We start from the raw sequence: 20,888 nt of genomic DNA on the forward strand, positions 1-20,888 counted from the left end.
CCAGCCCCAAATGCCCGGGCTGCTCGACATGACACCCAAATGTAGGGCGGATATGAGGCGGCCCGAGCGTGTCTGCCGCGTTAGCCCGACCCACTGTGCCCTGTGGCGACGCCATAAATATCCTAGTCTGACGAATCCTAGACCTCAGTCCGCACCACTCCACTCCACTCGCTCTGCCCCCTTCTCTTCCCAATACGATCTATGGCGTCCGATCGCAGTAGCGCGGGCTTCTGTGGCGACGACTCCGACATGGATGTATTCACTGTCCGCACCACATTGCGCAAGTCACAGATGGATCAGGGTAATAGCAGTGGCCGCAGCTCACGCTCGGACGCACCGTGCCCCTTTGCCAGGCGTCGCAGTGCGGGCGATGTTGCCGGGCCCTCCTGTCCGACGCGCTGCACTGGCGGCAGCTTCGCCCGCACCGTTCTACTCTAGGTACGCTGCCCCACCCCTTCTTAGCCACCTCCAGTGGGCGTCCACGGCCAGTGTTGGGTGGCCGTTCCCTCGCTAGCGCCGCCGGGCCGGTTGAGGACGCCCGAGCTAGAGGGAAGGGCCGCATGGAGCGAGCGGCAACGGGCGAGGAAGAGGGAGATTGGCCGACGCGTACACCAAGGGCCAAAGCAGCACTGCCGACCGCAAGAGGAAGGGGCCGGCGAGAAAATGGTGATTTTCTCCACCATTCTCGATTTAATTTAGTTTTTTCTTATGTTGAAGTACTGTCCGGCCGATGGAAACTGCATATTTTGATTGTCCGATGATCCTTGTGTGTGAATTATGCCTGATTTAAATAAGTTTGTTTCTAGTTCATTTTTCGTACGTTGCATTTGCTGCATGGATATGATGGACCGAATATGAGGTACACAGCTTGGCCTTTGATGTCCCTGATTGTAGATGCTCTAAGCTGTGCAAACTAGGTCTTTCTTCGCTGAGGCACAGCAATCTTTCTTGCACCATGTCTCCTAGCGATTCTTTAACATCCGTGAGAGGGATTGGATTGGCACGACGAGACGACCTACCACGCATACTAGCGTTTATTGAACGTCTCTCGTGGGGAAGAGAGGATGGGTGGATGTCCATTTCTCGAAGCTGTAAAATTCAAAGTGCTCACATACATACATACGTCCATACATACATACATATATACATACATGCATACATACATACATATTTAAGTGGTAATAAAATAGTCTGATGGCCATATGAACGACCGCCTCATCCGTCCCAAAAATCTGGTAAAAATAATGGAACAGATAGTCCCACGTCCTTTACTCCTACACAATCCCACCAGTTCAAATATCTTTGCGAGTTAAAGAAAACAAGCGGGGGAGTTGGTCAAAGAAGGAATTAATGGGACAGAGACCTAAGCTCGAAGAAAGGGAGACGACGAGAGGCGGTCGACGCCGTCGCTGAGGTGGAGCACATCCACTGAAACACGCCTGAGAAGAGGAGAGATAGCTGGTACTCCCTCCGTTCCTAAATATTTGTCTTTCTAGTGATTTCAACAAGTGATCACATACGGAGCAAAATGAGTGAATCTACACTCTAAAATATGTCTATATACATCCGTATGTGGTAGTCATTTGAAATCTCTAAAAACACAAATATTTAGGAACGGAGGGAGTAGAAAAAAAGGTTCTGATGGGCTGTATGAACGACTACCTCATCCGTCCCAAAAATCTGGTCCCACATCCTTTACTTCTACACAACCCCACCAGTTCAAATATCTTTGTGAGTTATAGACAAAGGGGGGGGGCGTCAAAGATGGAATTAATGGGACAGAGATCTAAGCTCGAAGAAAGGGAGAACGCCTGAGAGGAGGAGAGATTCTAGAGAACGAGCGGAGTCCGAGGCTGGACATGTCCGGCAGGGTCCACCAGAGCTCCTTGTGGGTGGACACTGGAGCGTTGTAGACGAAAGGGCACGACACAGATCATCAACCCGGAGGTGTCCACGGTGGCAGGGCCGACAACGAGGTGGACGTGCTGCTGCTGCCGTCCATGGCGGGTCTGTTGCTTCGCGTCCAGGGCCGAGACACGGTGCTAGTTGATAAAGTATTCATGTCAATCCAATTTGATTAGAACTAACCCGCACTGGCGATATTCTCAGCAGAACTACCTTGATGCCTTTTTTGTGCAGAAATAAAAGTTTTGGAATGGGCATTTAGATGATATTTTATGGACCAAGACACCCCCCCCCCCCGGAGCACCGGAGCTGGGCCAAGAAGTGGCCGAGGGAGCCACACTGGGGGCGCGCCCACTCCTAGGGCTTGCCACCCGAGCTTGTGGCCCCCTAGGGCACCCCCTGGCGTGAGACCAACGCCAAAAATTTCTATAAATACCCTAAACATCGAAAAGAACCCTAGACGAGAAGTTCCACCGCGGCAAGCACCTGTATCCACGAAAAATCAATCGGGGCCCCGTTCCGGCACGCTCCCGGAGGGGGAAATCATCACCGGAGGCCATCTTCATCATCCCGGCGGCCATCATGATGAAGAGGGAGTAGTTCATCCTCGGGGTTGAGGATATGTACTAGTAGTTATGTGTTTGATCTTTCTCTCTCTCTCGTGTGCTTGATCCGGCACGATCTTGATGTAACCATGAGCTCTATTATTATAGTCGGATTATATGGTTTTTCTTCTCTCTCTATCTTTGTTGTCATGAATTCAGTATTGCTCTTTGAGGTTTCTTAATGTTGGACTGAATATTGGATTTTAGAACACTTGAAGTATGTCTTGCATACGGATACCCATGGTGACAATGAGGTATTACATTGATTCACTTAATGTATGTTTTGGCACTCAACTCGTGAATTCCCGAGGTAACATTGAGGTAATCTATGGATAGGGGTTGATGCACATTTTCGTCCTACGTTCTCGGATAGAAACATTGGAATGATTTTTTGTTGCACGTTGAGGGATCGTTATATGATGCAATTATGTCCTCATGGCACACTCTCTCCCTTTCCTTTTTCTCGTGGAGGACCACACTTTTTGACTGAAGAAGCTAGCTCCTTTGCAAGCTACACCAAGCCTCTGCAAGCTATAGTCTTCGCTTCCAATTTCCTCCACGGCAGCATCCGACGCAGAACTATGGGGCATCTATCCCAGCTAAACCATTGGCCATGCCCTTAGTGACCGGTACTTCGTCCGGACGTTTGAAACCGATTTAACACATCTGGCTATAGGTATCTTAACGCAAAAAGCGTGACCGGCTCCATACCGGGGTGAAAAGGACAGGGCGGCTCAACGCCCTACTCGGCCAACATCGAATAGTCGTAGCTTAAATTTCTAACTTATCCACTTAGCGCTGAGCTTACCACGTATCTACAGCAGTAACCATCCACCCCAGCTAAGTGCCACACTCGGTTTTTTATTTTTAAAACACATTATGATTGTAGTCGCTCACATACACAACCACTCATCCCTTGCCTCGCTCTTGCTTGCTGATAACCAGTTGCAAGGATCATTCCAGATTTGGAACTTTCAAGCCTGAAAAACCTCGATCTCTCCACCAACAATCTGTCAGGGACAGTGCCACCCTCAATTTACAATTTGTCTTCGCTGAACTTTCTTGGGATGTTTTGCAATAATCTTGGAGGAACATTGCCTTCTGACATGGGTAACACACTTGCTAACATCAAATTTTTGTTTATGCAAGATAATCATTTTTGGGGAGACATCCCTGCCTCACTACAAAATGCCTCCACCATGACATATATCCATCTAGCCAACAACTCTCTGACTGGGGTGGTTCCTTCTTTCAGCTCCATGGCAAATTTGGAGCATGTAATGTTGTACTCAAATCATCTAGAGGCTGGAGACTGGACATTCTTCTCCTCTTTGGCGAATTGTACACATCTTCTAGAATTTAACATAGGTGAAAACAACTTGCACGGGGATTTACTAGCAAATTCCATAGCAAATCTGCCGAAAAGCTTGACCGCCCTAACTCTTCGGTCAAACAACATATCTGGCACAATCCCCTTGGAGATTGGAAATTTGTCTAATCTTAACATGTTGTATCTTGATAGAAATCTTTTCATGGGGTCTGTACCTCCTACCCTTGGTCAGCTACACAACTTGGTTGTTCTTAGTCTACCACAAAACAACTTTTCTGGGGAAATACCACCTTCCATTGGCAGCTTAAATCAACTGGAAGAACTTTATTTGCAAGAAAATGATTTGAGTGGAATCATACCTGAAAGTTTAGGCAGCTGCCAGAAGTTGTTAGCACTAAACATTTCTTGTAATACCCTTGGTTAAAGCATAAGCGGACACGTGTTGGCTATGTTGGAACAGTTAAGTTGGTTACTTGATTTATCACACAACCAACTCACAATGTCCATGCCACTAGAGATAGGTAGCTTGATAAACCTTGGTTCCTTGAACATCTCCCACAACAATCTCACGGGAAGAATCCCGTCCACCCTTAGCGCATGTGTTCGGTTGGAAGCACTTCGTGTAGAAGAGAACATCCTGCAAGGAGACATTCCACAATCACTAGAAAACTTGAAAGGCCTCAAAGTGTTGGATTGCTCCAATAATAATCTATCTGGCACAATCCCGGAGTTCCTTGGGACCTTCACCTCTTTGATGTATTTGAATATGTCCTTCAATGACTTCCAAGGGACACTTCCCACTGCTGGAGTGTTTGCTAATAGAAGTGGTAGTTTTGTCCAAGGAAACCCACACCTGTGTGCAAACATTGCAGTACAAGATTTGCCTAGGTGCTTTGCTTCAGCATCCACACAAAAACACAAGTTCGTCATTCCTATCCTGATAGCTCTGTCAACTCTCGTTGCACTTGCTTTGCTCTTGGGGGTGTTCAATTTTTGGTTGAGAAGGAGATACAAATCCAGTGAGAGAATTGGCCATTCATACATGGAGATGAAAAGGATAACATATGGTGACATAATCAAAGCAACGGATAGTCTTTCTCTAGCCAACGTAGTTGGCTCCAGGCAATTTGGGACTGTCTACAAAGGTTGGTTTGACGCGGAAGATGGTACGGTTGTTGTTAAAGTCTTCAAGCTCAATAAGCACGGCGCATTGCATAGCTTCATTGCTGAGTGCAAAGCATTGCAACACATCCGTCACCGGTATCTCGTGAAGGTTATAACTGCATCCTCAACTTATGACCCAGTGGGAAATGAGTTCAGGGCTCTAGTCTTTGAGTATATGGCCAACGGTAGCCTTGAAGACAGACTTCATAATCACCGGTGTGGTGATATGAGTTTAGGCGCAATGATATGTCACATCAGTTGACATTGCTTGTGCTCTTGAATACCTCCATAACCAATGCATCCCACCAGTTGTTCACTGTGATATGAAACCAATCAACATACTTTTCAACAACGACGATACGGCATGTGTCTATGACCTTGGTCTAGCAAGGCTAATTCATGGATGTTCATCTGGACAGAAGAGCGGCACAACAAGCATAGTTGGACCAAGGGGATCTATTGGGTACATAGCTCCTGGTGAGTATGTTTTACAAGCACATTATGTTAACGAAATCTAGTATGATTAACTATATCAGCTGCTAGATTCTTTTTATTAATATACATGTTTCACTTTTGTTCTCCGCTGAAGAACTTTTTGTTTTAAAACATTATTGCAGAGTATGGCATGGGCAGTGAAATCTCGACCGAGGGTGATGTCTACAGCTATGGCATTGTTCTTTTGGAAATGCTAACACATAAACGGCCTACTTCAGATATGGGAGATCAGTGTGTCGGTCATATCCCAAACTTGCAAGAACAGAACACATTTGCATTGAAGGATATATGTGCTCTCCGGCTCCTTAGACTTGGCTTATTATGCTCTGCGGAATCGCCGAAGGATCGCCCAACGATGCATGATGTCTACGGTGAAGTAACTGAAGTAAAAGAGGCATTTTTCTCTATGGACAACTGAAGCAATGACCTTATACACACTATTAAGGCAAAAAAGGCGGTCGATGAAGTTGAAGCTCGTTGCTTTACGGCATGGCAATATGTTGAAAATTTGCTATCTTGCCATCTTTTTTCCTTTTTAATAAGCCGATTTGTTTGGCTCTCTGTAATAATTTGGTTTTCTACGCTACAGATGTCTCGGCAAGATCTTTTGAGAATCTTTCCACATTCATAGAGCCCTTTGCCTGATAATGATGGGTTTCTACTGGGGACATTTTATATGTTTTCTTTGCTGGAAAAAGAAGAAGCCTGGAACAAATACACATTATACACACCTGTCAGATGCACTTAAACCAATATTTAATGCAAAATATCAGTTGGAGATGAAAAGCTCATTCTCCAGTTCACCTCTCGCCACAAAATTATATAATTTCTACAAAAATATGATCAATTTGTGACTTAGACAAGAAAAACAGATATATAAATGAACAACCCTCAGTTGATATAGCCAGAGTTGTATTTTCTGTACAAGTCACAAAAGTCATATTTTTCAAAGTTTTTGCAAATGCATATTATATAGCCTAATTTACGACCATGAATTATTTCACATTTTTGGAAACTGGGAAAAAAGAAATACTGGGGTGACAGTATTACTTTCCCCTGTGCATGAGGTCACATGTCACTACTTTATCTTAACATGAAGACCTGTAGTAGAACAAGGAAACACTTGAAACATGATTATAAACATGACATGTTTGGCAGTTTCAAATTAAACAATGTGGTAAACTGCAAAAGGCGTAGCTGAACTAATCTGCACTCTGAAGTTCTCCATAGACACAGATTGTCTGGTCATACATGCGAGATCATCGGTTGCTGCAGGCCAAGGTTGCAACCACACCAAAATGATGTATCAAATCACCAGACAAGTACTCTTTACACAACACACATATAAAAAAATGCAAAACGGTAAATCACGGGCTCCTGGTCGCATGCATGTACATCAACTTCTAACATTTGGCTTCCACATTCTTATCGCACACAAAGGCATAGCGGTCACCCAAGAGCCTTTTTTGCACTCTTCTTTCAGCAGGGAGTAATGGTATGCCTGCATCTGACCAGCACCTAAGAGGACCCCAAACATTTACTTACTGGGGCTAGGAACTCTAGAAAGCCATGCGTCAGCGGGGGTGAATTTTCATCTGTTTTGCAAGGCAAATGTTTGAGGAATGCCCTAACTGCGCCCGTTACGCCGTCTTCAGATTCCATGGCCTTGGGAAGCTCCACAGCCTTTTCTTTCACCTGAAATCACATGGAAAGTTATTTATGCTATAATTTTACTAACAGGAGATCATACAAACCTAATTCAGTACTGAGATACTCCCTAATCTTGTATAAGGGAATGGAGGGAGTATCTATTTTTGCGATATGAAACAAAAGGAAAAGTAACATATGCCCCAAGTGCAAAAAAAAAAATGTAGAGTTACCTTGGATCTAACATGAAGTTTATAGCATCAACCAACTTCTGCAAATTGAACTGATCAACGGGTATAGGCGAAGGCCCTACCCCTCTAGCATGCACCCGCTCTCCCCAGAAAGGTTGGTCACCAAAGAAAGGTACAATTGTTGTAGGACACTAAAATCACCCAAACTGTGGGTTAGAACTAAACTAAATCTAAGAACTGGTCCAAAAATAGCAAACATTATGAGCAGGTGCTAGTTGCCAGTTGCTTAGCTAGTTATAAGAGTTCTGTATAGTCTTTATTTCCTTTTTATGCTTTCGTAAAACACTTGCCTCTCATTTATTTAAAATTAATAAAAATACGCAGCAGAGTCCTGCTGTTTCCCTCAAAAAAATACAGAGAAAATGCTGCTAATAAAAGTTATCTCATTGGCAACTGCAGGCATGCCCTGATCAGGAATTGTTTTCAGCTGATTCTAACTCTACCTAACAATAATTGGCTTAAAAAATTATACTCCCTCCGATCCATATTAATTGTTGCTCCTTTAGTACTAAAGCAGCGACAATTAGTATGGATGGGAGGGGGTACTGTATTTGCATCGCGAATAGTGTGGAAGTCATGTGGCATCGTGATGAATAGCTCGTAACGTAATGCAACTGAGAGAGAGAGAGAGAGAGAGAGAGAGAGAGAGAGAGAGAGAGAGAGAGAGAGAGAGAGAGAGAGAGAGAGAGAGAGAGAGAGAGAGAGAGAGAGAGTACCGCTGCTTTCAGACCAGCAGCCGTCGTTCCAGCACCACCATGGTGTACCTGTGAGGTATAAAAGTGTGAGGCCTCCTCTCAACAGAATAAACAGACACTATTAGCACCATGGTGGCCGCACTGGAGTTATTTCACCAGATTTTCTTAAGTATGCCCGATGGAAATTGTTTGTCAATTAGTTTTACAAAAATAGGAAACGTTCAAAATTGATTGATGATAACCAAATTACTATATGAATTAAAGGTAATACGGTTCATGCACCAATCCACCAAGAGTAACAAGTAGCAAAGGCTTACCACTGCCTTACACTGCAGGAAAAGCCAGTCATGAGGGCAGTTGTCAAGTAAATATATGGAATCTTTTGGTTCTGCCACTGCAAAAGCCCAAAGGTTCAAGAACTCAGGATGGACTCAAAATATATGCCCGCAACCAAATAGTGCAACATTCCCACAAATCAAAGATGAACTTACATGTTCCAAGGCCACGCCAACCTTTGTTGATGATACCTCTCTGTCCAGTCATTTCAAGTGCTTTGACAATGGTTTCGGTCATCTTGCTGGATCTTGAACTGGCTAGTATATCAGGAAAAAAAACTGTAAAGAATTAGGTAAGGCATTATAGTGGCTTTTCAAAAGCACCTAGCATTTAAATTTTTATTAAATTTCACAGTTAGTTGAGACTATCTTTTTTTAGATCTAATGTAACAATTGACACCTAGCATTGCAAACCCCCTGTTTGAATTAGTAACAATTCCCCTAACTAGAGCTAAACTACCATCTGCCTAAAGCACACAAATAACTTCTGCTATGAGATGCTGCAAAGATTCCAGGTGGAAAACCAGTTTCTTACAGTGGGGAAAAAAGTACAAAGCCGCTTTGTGCTGTAAAACATGGAAAGTTCCACTAATCCACAAAGTGCATTCACTGCCAATGACATCAGGGTAATTAAGAAAGATTCCCTTTGCAACTAAGCAACTAACCCTATCTTGCCGGGCAGAATAATGGAACTTAAAAATGACATGCAGTAAATATAAGAAAGGTCAAACTGATCTTACAAGGCTACCAAAACCAACATAAATTGGCTTGTCACCAGCTTCAAGCCATTTCACAAGTTCTTCAGGAGGTACGTAATCCGAAGTAAGATGGCTCATCCCACCTCCCCCTCTCTCCCACCTGCTCCAACCACTCCTATGGCGATCTCTAGTGAAGTTTTAAGGTATGGAGGGCTTGCTTTACTGGGATTTTACTCCTGGCATTGCCCTGGCCGATCAGGTAAGGAAGAAATTTGGATCTACAGTGCACTTTTCCCCCTCCCGTGACACCAAGGAATTCTTCCTTGTGGTCACCTTTTCCTCTGCTTCTTTCCCCTTGACTGTTGAGTCGGTGGGCATAGCCTTGCAATGCTGTCTTGGTGGTCTTAGTACTGGTTTCAAAGTGGTTCAACTCAATCCTCGGGTTTTTCGTTTCTCGGTGGGTAATAATAAAGTTGGTCATTTCATCTATGGGCTCCAGGATCGGGTTTGGCCGGATTTCATTTGCGACTTTCATTTGTTCAATGGCCGTTTCAACCGTAGACATCTGGCAAACTTCTCTTAGCACGCTGATGAGGAATTACTTTTGATCTCGGCTCGTAAGCCTATGGCAATCTCCTCCTATCTGTGTTCTATCGATCATGCAGGCGTTTTGGACCAAGCCTCGCTTAAGGAGCTTAGTAAATTTGAACTACATCCTATCAAGAATATGGTTTCCTCCAATTCTCACCATGCTGAAGCTTCTTCCTCGAGAGTCGAGGTGCATCATCCTCGGTCGCAGATTGATTCACAAATTCAAAATATCATATTTGGATCCTTTACTGCTGGTCATCATGAGCCTACGACAATTGCACCTCCTGAAGATAGGCTACGTTAATGAATGAATATCTGGAGCAGGCAAAATTTGAGGATGGCCAAATGCCTTCCTTTCTACAGCTAGGCGCCTTCAAATGCCTCATTAAGACACCATATCCGACCATTCCACAGAGTTTTTTAGCCTCGGCCTTCAAATATGCGCCACCCCACAATTTGTGGCCTCCTACTCTGTCGGCCCAACACAAAGCTGATCTGGCCCAAGCAAGCTATACAAAATAGGAGATCTCGCTCCTCGCCAATAATTGGGCCAATTTGTGCTCGCGCTTCCTGCAATGGGGACACAGTCGTTTTTCTTGCCATAACAGGGTTATTTGCATTTATTGCTCCACACCTGATCACAAGGTGGTTAATTGCCCTTTGCGGATTACCCAGCACACAAAATCTGGCATCAAACCTCAGCTCCATGGAAACTGCATTAATTCTCCGGATTTTGGGGCTCCTTCTGATTTTCCTAAGCTGGCTCGGTCAAGGCCTCCCACCATGGTCCGATGTAACTATTGTGGGGCCTATAGCCACGTGGCTCAATCCTGCTACTCCAAACGATGGCACGCGAGATGGAAGTGGGTCCTTAAGATTACTGGGCTTACCAAATCTACCCCTAACGCTACCCATTCTGCCTCGAGTTCCCAAACAGCTCCGGCCTGCGTCAGTCTCTCCGTCCTGCCACCACCTCCATCCTGCTCTGCCTCTCCGGCACTGCCGCACTCGTCCCTCGCATCCGCCATGGCCAACTATCCACTGAACCCTGTTCCATCCTCCCTCCGGGCTTTGGTGTTGAGCCTGGACCCGCGGATCGTGTGGTGCGCAGTGGGATGGTGGTTGGACCAATCCCTCCCCTGAATCACGATTTCCTGGCGATCGCTGAAGCTAGCAGCTACGTTCCCCTGCACTGTCGTGCAGCCGTCCGTGAAGCTGTTCTAGGTTTGCTCCATGAAGCTCACCTCTTTACTACTGAAGAAAGCGATCATCCTTTGGGCGTTGGGATTTTCGGGTTTGCGGATTCGTTCCTTTGTGACTCTGCTGTGGCTACTCCCCTCGAATTAGAAGAGGAAGATTTGCTTATCACCTTTGTTCCTCACAACGAAGCACTCAATAGGCGCACCACTACTTTTGGTCCGGCTATCTGGATCATGTTCTTTGGATTTCCATATGACTACCAGACCGATTATTACATTACCAAGGCCCTGGGTGGTTTCGGATCTTTAATTTCTTGGTACAACCCTAGGCAGGACAAAAGGTTCATGTTAATCAAGGCTCAACTCATCAGTCTCCGTCTTGTGCCCAAAAGTTTTGTGGTTTGGCAGCTAGGTGGGGCTAGACATTGTTGGACGGTGCAGGTGACGATTTTGCGCAGTAGTGACTGGAATGCTCTGCTGCCTGAAGTTCCCCCAGCCGGTGAGGAGCCACCTCCCCCTGACGGCAATCCCCACCCCCAGTTTGGCCCAGATCTTGCGGCCGAGCAGCTATATCAACAACAGGTACACAATTGGTGCAGAATGCCGGACCTCCTAATGATGCTCCTGCTGGACATGGTGAGATCCCAAACCAGAACTTGGCTGCTTGGGAGGCTTGGCCTGAGACTCCGCCTGCGGTGCCGCAGCCTCTGATGATGCCACCGCACCTCATGAATTTTCAAGCTTGGCTTGATGCACAGGGCCTGCGGGTTCAGGATGGTGTTCTTCCAGAGAATAATATTTCTGACAATGCAGCTGATGCCTGGAACGACTCCATCACTATTTCTCATGACTCTAGCTCTGATGGTTCTTCCCAGGTTTTGATTGTGGTGGCACCCGCGGTCGCAACTCCTGTCCAGCCTACCCTGGAGGATCAACTCTCAATCTCTGTGGATATTCATAACCATGGCATGCGCTTTAGTCTGTCATCCCAGGGTGATCAACTGCTGTCCCTCCTGCTTGCTGACCCCGTACCGCGTCAACAGCTCAATGCTTCCATATATCAGGCTCTACGCCCTTTTCTGGCGAACATGGGACCTTGGCGTTCAGCGTATGGTGTGCGCCCTGCTGCGGTGCATGTTGAGATTCAAGTTCTGTCTGATGAAAATGGTCTTCAGTTCCACCAAATTGCACCACTTCTGCCCTCTTCTACTGTTCAGATCCAGGAGTTGGTGCATTCTGAGGATGATGCTCTCACTCCACAAGACTCCTTGCGTAATCGCTCTGTTGATCTTAAGTTATGCCCCTTGGAGAGCTCTACTTTGGATGTGTCTGAAGTTTGTGTGCCTGATCTTACTGCACCTGCTTTGGGAGAGATTATCACGGATTCAACTACATTGTCTGAGGATCCAACTGAACCTATGGTTGTGGTCCACAATGCAAGCACTGAGAACACCGTTATGCTGCCGATTGTGCATGAGCCACCTCCTGCCTGTACAAACTTTGCATCAGCTTCATCCAGCATGTCTCTGCTTCTGGAGGACCGCAAAGGTAAAAAGATAGCCCTAGTGTCAACTGCCCCTCTTCGCCGCAGCACCAGAAACAACAAGTACGATGGCTTCCGCACAACCCAGACGCTGGACTCGCGCGCCACCAAGTCAAAAGTGAAGCCCAGGACTGTTCCTTCGGCTCTGTCCAATGTGAACACTTCTACTGATCCTTCTATGCAGGTTGAGAATGAAGACTCACCACCTCCGACTGACATTGCAACCATGCAGAACATTGGTACTCATCTCTGCGCCATTCCTGCAGAAGAACTCACCTTAGAGGTGCTCTCCAAGGGCGTTGATGGATCTGCTTCATCGACCTAAAGCCTCTACCCTGCGTTCTTTATGGTACTTTTGCACAACTAGAATGTACTTGGCTGGAATATTTGTGGCTTGAATTCTCCTAAGAAACACTTAGCTCTATCCAACGCGATCAGCACTTCTGGTTGTTCGATCATTTGTCTTCAAGAATCAAAAATGCAAGACTTTAATGCTAGCATCCTTAAGTCTATTTGCCCACCGCGCTTTGATGCTTTTGCTTTTATTCCCTCTCTTGGCGCTTCTGGAGGTATCATAACAATCTGGTGTAGCAGTGCTTTCTCGGGTCAGGTTTTCATTCATGAGCAGTTTGCGTTAGGTGTTGAATTCAAATCCACGATCTCTTCCCACTCCTAGAAGCTTGTTAATATTTACGGCCCATGTCAGGGTGAGCAACGCGACAGTTTTACCTCCTGGTTGTTCGACATAGATATCCCCACCAACGAAGACTGGCTTTTACTTGGTGATTTCAACTACATCCGTTCCCCCGACAATAGAAATAAACCTGGTGGTAACATTCAAGATATGTTCACGTTTAATGATTTTATACGTGAACAACGCTTAACTGAGTTACCAATCAAAGGCAGAAAATATACATGGTCCAACATGCAGCAAAACCCTCTGCTCGAGCAAATTGACTGGTTCTTTACGACGCTAAATTGGACATCCTCTTTCCCGAATACCATGGTAAATCCCCTTGGCCGACCGGTGTCTGACCACACCCCTTGCTCGGTTGTGATTCAAACCTCAATACCCAAAAGCAAAATTTTCATATTTCAAACTTCTGGATTGCTCACCCTGGATTTATGGACGTCATGTCTCAAGCTTGGAACAGGCCTCTGAAGTTTGGCAAAGCAGCTAATGCGGCGTCTAATCTTTGTCAGAAACTCAAAAACCTCAGACATGATCTGATCCGTTGGATCAAGACAATTTCTAGACTCAAAATTGCTCTGGAAAACACTAACAAAGCCCTGCTCGAATTGGATCACATTGCAGATCGCCGCACCCTCACGATCCCTGAAACTAACTTTTGAAATATACTCAAGCGTCACCTGTTAAGACCACTGCAACATAAGAAAGAGTATTGGAAAAAGAGATGCACCATTCGTTGGATTAAGTTTGGAGATGAAAACTCCAAAAAAATTCAAGCCATAGCAACCGAACGATACAGAAAGAATTTTATCTCTAGCTTGAAAACAAGTGACGATGCTGAGGTTGATGACCATTTGGGGAAGGAGTCAATCCTCTTTCAAGCCTTCAAAGATAGTTTGGGTGCTTCCAAACCCCCGCAAATGAAATTTAATCTCTCACAGATGCTGCGCTCACAGGTGGATTTTGATGCTCTCACTGTCCCCTTCACACCAAGAGAGATTGATGATGTGATTAATGAGATGCCACCTGATCGAGCGCCTGGTCCGGATGGGTTCAACGGAGCATTCATGAAAGCTTGCTGGCCAATTATTAAAGGTGACTTCTACCGACTGCTTGACGACTTTCATAAAGGCAACCTCAATCTGGAGAGCCTCAATTATGGCTACATCACCCTGATCCCCAAGAAACGTGCTCCTGAGACAGTCAATGATTTTAGACCGATTACATTGCTTAATTGCTGCCTCAAATTGATCACCAAGCTTTGGGCTAACCGTTTACAACGGATCATCCTTCAGATTGTGCATCAAAACCAGTACGGTTTTCTTAAAGGACGCTCTATCAATGATTGTTTAGCTTGGGCGTTCGAATATATACATCAATGTCAGGCCTCTAAGCGTCCGATCGTCCTCCTTAAGTTGGATTTTGCTAAGGCTTTCGACACAGTTCAGCATTCGGCCATCATCACGATCATGCGGAGCATGGGGTTTAACGAGAAATGGATTAGCTGGTTCGAATGTATATCCACCTCTGGAAATCTTCTGTCCTCCTCAACGGGGTCCCTGGCGAAAACTTTTGGTGCAAATGCGGAGTGCGGCAAGGGGACCCACTGTCACCGCTAATCTTTGTTCTTGCGGCAGATTTGCTTCAAACATCTATAAATGAGACTCTCAATGACAACCAGCTTCAACTCCCAATACCTGCCTATCGCAATAAAAGCTTCCCAGTTATTCAATACGCTGACGACACAATCATTGTCATGCCTGCTTGTCGGGCACAAGCAATTAGAATGAAATGGATCCTTGAGGATTATGCAGATTCTGTGGGCCTACACATCAACTTCAATAAGTCCACCTTGGTGCCGATTAACACCCCAGATGATACTCTCCAAGATATTGCAGCCATCTTCGGTTGTACTTGTGCTCAAATGCCTTTTACGTACCTCGGGCTACCACTTGGCACCACTAAACCTACTGTTACTGATCTCACTCCGTGGATTTGCAAAGCGGAAAGTAGGATCACTGCTGTCATGTCACTGATGTCGTACGCGGGTAAATTGGCTCTGATGAAGTCCCTGGTCACTTCTCTGGCTATTTACCCAATGGGTACCCTCCGTCTACCGCCAAAAATCATTGAACAAATGGATAAAATAAGACGTCATGCCTTGTGGATCAGAAAAACTGATGATGGAGACAAATGTAATTCCCTTGCAGCTTGGGACATGGTTTGCAGACCAAAACAGAATGGTGGTCTCGGTGTACTTAATCTCAAGGTCCATAACGAAGCACTGCTTCTCAAGCTGCTCCACAAATTCTACAATAAATTTGATACGCCTTGGGTGAACCTCCTATGGGACTCCTACTATTCCATCATTGTCCCGCATGCTACAGCACCTTGTGGTTCCTTCTGGTGGCGGGAACTCCTCAAACTTATGCCAGTGTACAGGGGGGTCTCGAAGGTAACTCTTGGATCGGGTGACTCAGCTCTTTTTTGGAAGGACGACTGGTGTGATGGCATTGCTGCTGATACTTACCCCGTGCATTCTCTTACACCATCATGGAAGATGCCTCGGTCAAACAGTTCCTCACCATTTCTAGTCTGGAGCAAGGCTTTCACTTACCTCTCTCACTCCAGGCGCATGATGAGTTAAAGGCCCAGCAACAACACGTGAGACACCTTGGGGTGCGTGACACAAATGACATCTGGTCCTGTGTCTGGGGGGCGGCTGAATTTAAGACAACTGCTTACTACGCCTTCTTCTTCGGAGATATATCTGCACAAGAAGCTTTTAAATGGCTGTGGAAGGCTCGGTGTATTCCCAAGCTCAAGGTCTTTGGTTGGTTCCTTTTGTCCGATCGTCTTAACACAAGGAACATGCTCAAAAGGCGGCATTACAACATTCGGGACAACCTCGACTGTTTACTCTGTGGGCAGCACGTTGAAGAAATGGTGGAACACCTCTTCTACAGATGTACTTTTAGCGGGATGTGCTGGGACGAGCTCAATATCTCCTGGCCCATGAATGGCAATAGATTGGACATGATGGTGCACCTCAAAACTTTGCACAACCGCCCCATGATCATGGATATATTCTTGGTGGCAACTTGGAGCCTTTGGAAAGAGAGAAACAATAACTACTTTTGCCAAGTAACCCCCTCATTGTCATCCTGGAAGACTAGGTTCAGAAAAAACTTTGCTAATATTAGCCATAGAGTCCCTGACCATAGAAAACAGTTAGTTGCCACTATACTTGACTCCCTTCATTAAGAACACCAGTGATGCTTCCCCCCCCCCCCCTGCGTGGGGGTGCTTGCTAGGTTTTGTCCATATGTAATGTAACACTGTACACACATGCTTTGCCATTCTTGGTAATATACTAAAAGCAGTAGGAGCCTTTCCTACTGTCCAACCCTTCAAAAAAAACGTAATCCGAAGCAAGATCAAGGAAGCAAAATCCAACAACATCGATCTTGGGGCCCCAGTCTGCATTCAAATAGATGACAACTTCAACATTGAGCTACAACCCATTCACAACAACAAAATACTGAGTTGAGGATAAAGCCATCTGAAAATTCAAATGCTATAGTTTTCCCAATAAACTACTCAACAAATCACAACTGCAGTATAATCTCAACACAGATTATAGAAGCTCCTTTACTAATTAGCAGTGATAAGACATGCACAAAGCAAGTACTCCCTCTTTTCCTAAATATATGACATTTTGGTAGTTCAAATTGAACTACCAAAACGTCATATATTTAGGAGCGGAGGGAGTAGTAAGCACTTCCTTACAATGTCGCATTTCCTGAAATTTCAATCTACCAGCTTGGAGTAAAAAGACAATTGAGATGCAACTGCTCAACTAGTTGCACCCAGAATTTTAAGCTTGCCATAATATATTGACAAGTTTGAAGGAGTGCTGCAAAACTCTAGTATGCAACATCACTGGTGTCATAACCATTAGCAAGTTAACTTACCAGATTCAATTTTTATAAATACTAGCAAAAGGATGGAATCATATGAAGAAAGTAAAGGGAGAAACGCAAGATAAGACCAGATGGATCTGGTACTATCTTGACTTTGCCTACATTGTGTTTTGTAAAATGGGATAGAAACAACATCATTCAACCATATTAATATCTTTAACTTTGGAAAATGGCAATCAACACAACTAAGAACGACAAGGTTAAGAATGATCAACAGCTCAAATTAATATGAATCAAGCACCTTTCGGTTTTGGGACAAGATGAGGACTCCAGATGTATCCATGAGGAATGTCACTTCCAGAACCCTGTGCACCACTTAGGTATGTTACTGGGCGCAGCTTCAACTTCTTTTTCCTGAATTCGTTTATCATATTACGTATCCCAAGCCAAATCATAGAGTCGACAATTTGGTAAGAAAGCTGCAAATGCAGACAAACACTAGAAGGTATCAGATCAGATGAGGAAATAATACAATTTCAAGAAATAACATATGGGCATCCAGTTCAAGTGGATGTTCAAAAACATGCTTGTGGCCAGTTAGGTTGGGCTACAGATTATGGTTACAAAAGCTGAAGCCAGTCGGGCCACACCAGCAAATAAACCAGTAAATGATGCAAAAAAGAAAAAATATGTCAACAGGCCAGGTTTTACTACAATTAGTTGAAATGCGTTTGGATAAAATCCTTTTTCGATTGTGTATGGCTTCAACCATTACTGGGTCCCACCAAGTTCTCGTTGCAGACCCCGAGATAAAACGGTTGCTTTCAAAACATACTCAGTGCTTATAGGTCCTGAAGGCAGAGCCAAGAATAGAAGAATTTATTTGTTGGAAAGAATCTATTTGAATGCAATTACAAGGAACCAACTCGCCATTTATGAAAAGTTGAAAACTGAAGATGTAAATAGCAAGAGAACATACATCCGCAACAAGCTGTTACCTATGAACAGAACAATTTTATGGATGAAAGAAAATATAGGGATTCGGTCTATGTTTTGCAATATTGCTTTCACTTTCATTGAAAATGACGAATTAAAAACCAGCCTTGCCTCAATGCTTCAGAAGTATTAATACTGTAGGTTTTCCTAATTTTTATAGCATAAAACCACGTGACCAACTATAGATTTCATATATAACCAAGCTTCACGCATATGTGGGTGAACTACTCAACTGGGATTCACTACAGCAAAAAAGAAAACACCCTAGTGATGTACTACTCCATAGGATCAAATGGACCAAATTTTTAACTCATAGACAAGGTGTAAGTCGAATAATAACAGATGGCAAAGTTTTTCTTTTTTATTTATTTCTTTATAAAATAATTTCCACATGTACCTATTTTTTTGTTCCTTTTCATGAAATTTGCAATGATTTAGAAAGGGTTCACAGTAGTCAATCGATACACTTAACAAATAAGTAAATACAACATGAACTCACTCGATATCCAGCTGATGTTTTCACGTGAGAAAGAGGATGAGGAAATTCGCTAGTTGGCCTGAACAAGTAGCATATGTTAGATCTGAAAATGACAGTATTCATCAACAATTGTCTTCAAAGAGGAGGCAGAACAACAGTGACTCACGTCCATGGCATGGTAAAGAATATATGAATGGGTACTTTTAGTGCCTCTGCCACATGTGTATGTCCTGAATATATATTGAGGTCAGAAAGATCACGCAGTTGTAATTGTAAAACATGGTAATCAAGTAAATTAACATGCTTATCTAGATCATAAAAGGGGAAAATATGCGAAAATATATATATAAAGTGATAGGAAGGCACACGTGAACACATAAGTGACACAACACCCCCTCGTCATATGGACGCGAGAGGAAAATCGTACCATTCGGCATGGACCAAAATCGTCACATTCAAAAACTACAAGTTGGAAGGAGAACCAATACATTGTGGTTGCACCACCAGTCAAATCAAATAGCTAAAACAACAAAGCTTTAGTATCATTTCATCTCCTAACAATTGCCACACCCTATTTGGAAAGAGGAACACGTCCATACCACCACCACCTACTTTCTGGATGGTTCTGTATAACACTCCACATTAACCAGCATTTAACGCCCTCGACTTAAGCAGGTAAAATTATAACAAGGTCTGGTTTTTAGGATGATTTCACCATACTAGTAGGTTTACAGTAGTCATGTCAAGGTGCTAAATGTCTTTTTGAGGATTCTCACATACAGAGAAACTGGGTGAGTGTTTATTTGTCAGAATATATAGTAATCTCGATAAAACGAGAGTTTGTCCGATTTTTATCGTATATATCAATTTTATGCATGAAGTCATGAACTGCAATTCATTCAAATTATGACTGTTCCTCTTTGTTCTTTTTTTACCATTCTTAATTCTTGAATTCCAAAAATGGAAGACAACATAAATTAACCAAACATGTGCCTTGGCACAAGCGAGATGAGACAACGTGAGACCAAAAGAGAACTCCCACTGATATTATATGGCTTGAGTGATTATATGGCTAGAGTTAAAGGTGAACTCAAACTCATTAGCAAATATGGTTCTATGGTTACCACTCAAGCTGAGCAAGTACTTAAAGCTCAAACTGATTTGCTTGATGAATTAAATAATAAACATGACTTTGCTGTTAGAGTGGCTACTAGAACGGGTAGAATGACTCAGGAACCTTTGTATCCTTGAGGCCACCCTAAGAGAATCGAGCAAGATTCTGAGAGAAATAATTTAGCGGCACCTAGTTCTTCTAAAAAGAAGAAAAAGAAAAATGATAGGACTTTGCATGCTTCTAGTGAACCTGTTATAGAAACACCTGAGAATCCCAATGATATTTCTATCTCTGATGCTGAAACACAATCAGGTGATGAACATGAACCTAGTGATAATGTTAATGATAATGTTCATGTTGATGCTCAACCTAGCAATAATAATGATGTGGAGACTGAACCTGTTGCTGGTCTTGATAACCCACAATCAAAGAATCAACGTTATGATAAAAGAGATTTTGTTGCTAGGAAGCTGCTACCTCTTGAGCACTACGTTGGATTTCCCCGAAGAGGAGAGGATGATGCAGCAAAGTAGCGTAAGTATTTCCCTCAGTTTTTGAGAACCAAGGTATCAATCCAGTAGGAGACCACGCACAAGTCCCTCGTACCTACACAAAACGATAGCAACTTGCAACCAACGCTTAGGGGTTGTCAATCCCTTCACGGTCACTTACGAGAGTGAGAGCTGATAGAGATAATATTTTTGGTATTTTTGATAGATAAATGTAAAGTAAAAAAGTAAAGGCAAAGTAAAAACAAAGCAAGTAAATAAAGTGATATAGATTGATATGATGAGAATAGACCCGGGGGCCATAGGTTTCACTAGTGGCTTCTCTCAAGAGCATAAGTATTCTACGTTGGGTGAACAAATTACTGTTGAGCAATTGATAGAATTGAGCATAGTTATGAGTATATCTATGCAATGATCATGTATATAGGCATCACGTCCAAAACAACTAGATCGAAACGATTCTGCATCTACTACTATTACTCCACTCATCGACCGCTATCCAGCATGCATATAGAGTATTAAGTTAAAAACAGAGTAACGTCGTAAGCAAGATGACATGATGTAGAGGGATAAATTCAGGCAATATGATAAAAAAACATCTTGTTATCCTCGATGGCAACAATACAATACGTGCCTTGCTACCCCTTCTGGCACTGGGTAAGGACACCGCAAGATTGAACCCAAAGCTAAGCACTTCTCCCATTGCAAGAACTACCAAT

General features: G+C 43.9%; 2 pseudogenes; one reads left to right on the forward strand and one right to left on the reverse strand.

Annotated features, from left to right (window-relative positions):
• The first annotated feature begins 201 nt into the window (after window positions 1-201).
• On the forward strand, window positions 202-5,917 carry LOC123038721 (LRR receptor-like serine/threonine-protein kinase EFR; annotated as a pseudogene).
• A 1,088-nt stretch (window positions 5,918-7,005) lies between these two features.
• On the reverse strand, window positions 7,006-19,097 carry LOC123043097 (sterol 3-beta-glucosyltransferase UGT80A2-like; annotated as a pseudogene).
• Between the last annotated feature and the right edge of the window lie 1,791 nt (window positions 19,098-20,888).

Source organism: Triticum aestivum, chromosome 2B (genome assembly GCF_018294505.1).
Source record: "Triticum aestivum cultivar Chinese Spring chromosome 2B, IWGSC CS RefSeq v2.1, whole genome shotgun sequence".
NCBI classification, from domain to species: Eukaryota; Viridiplantae; Streptophyta; class Magnoliopsida; order Poales; family Poaceae; genus Triticum; species Triticum aestivum.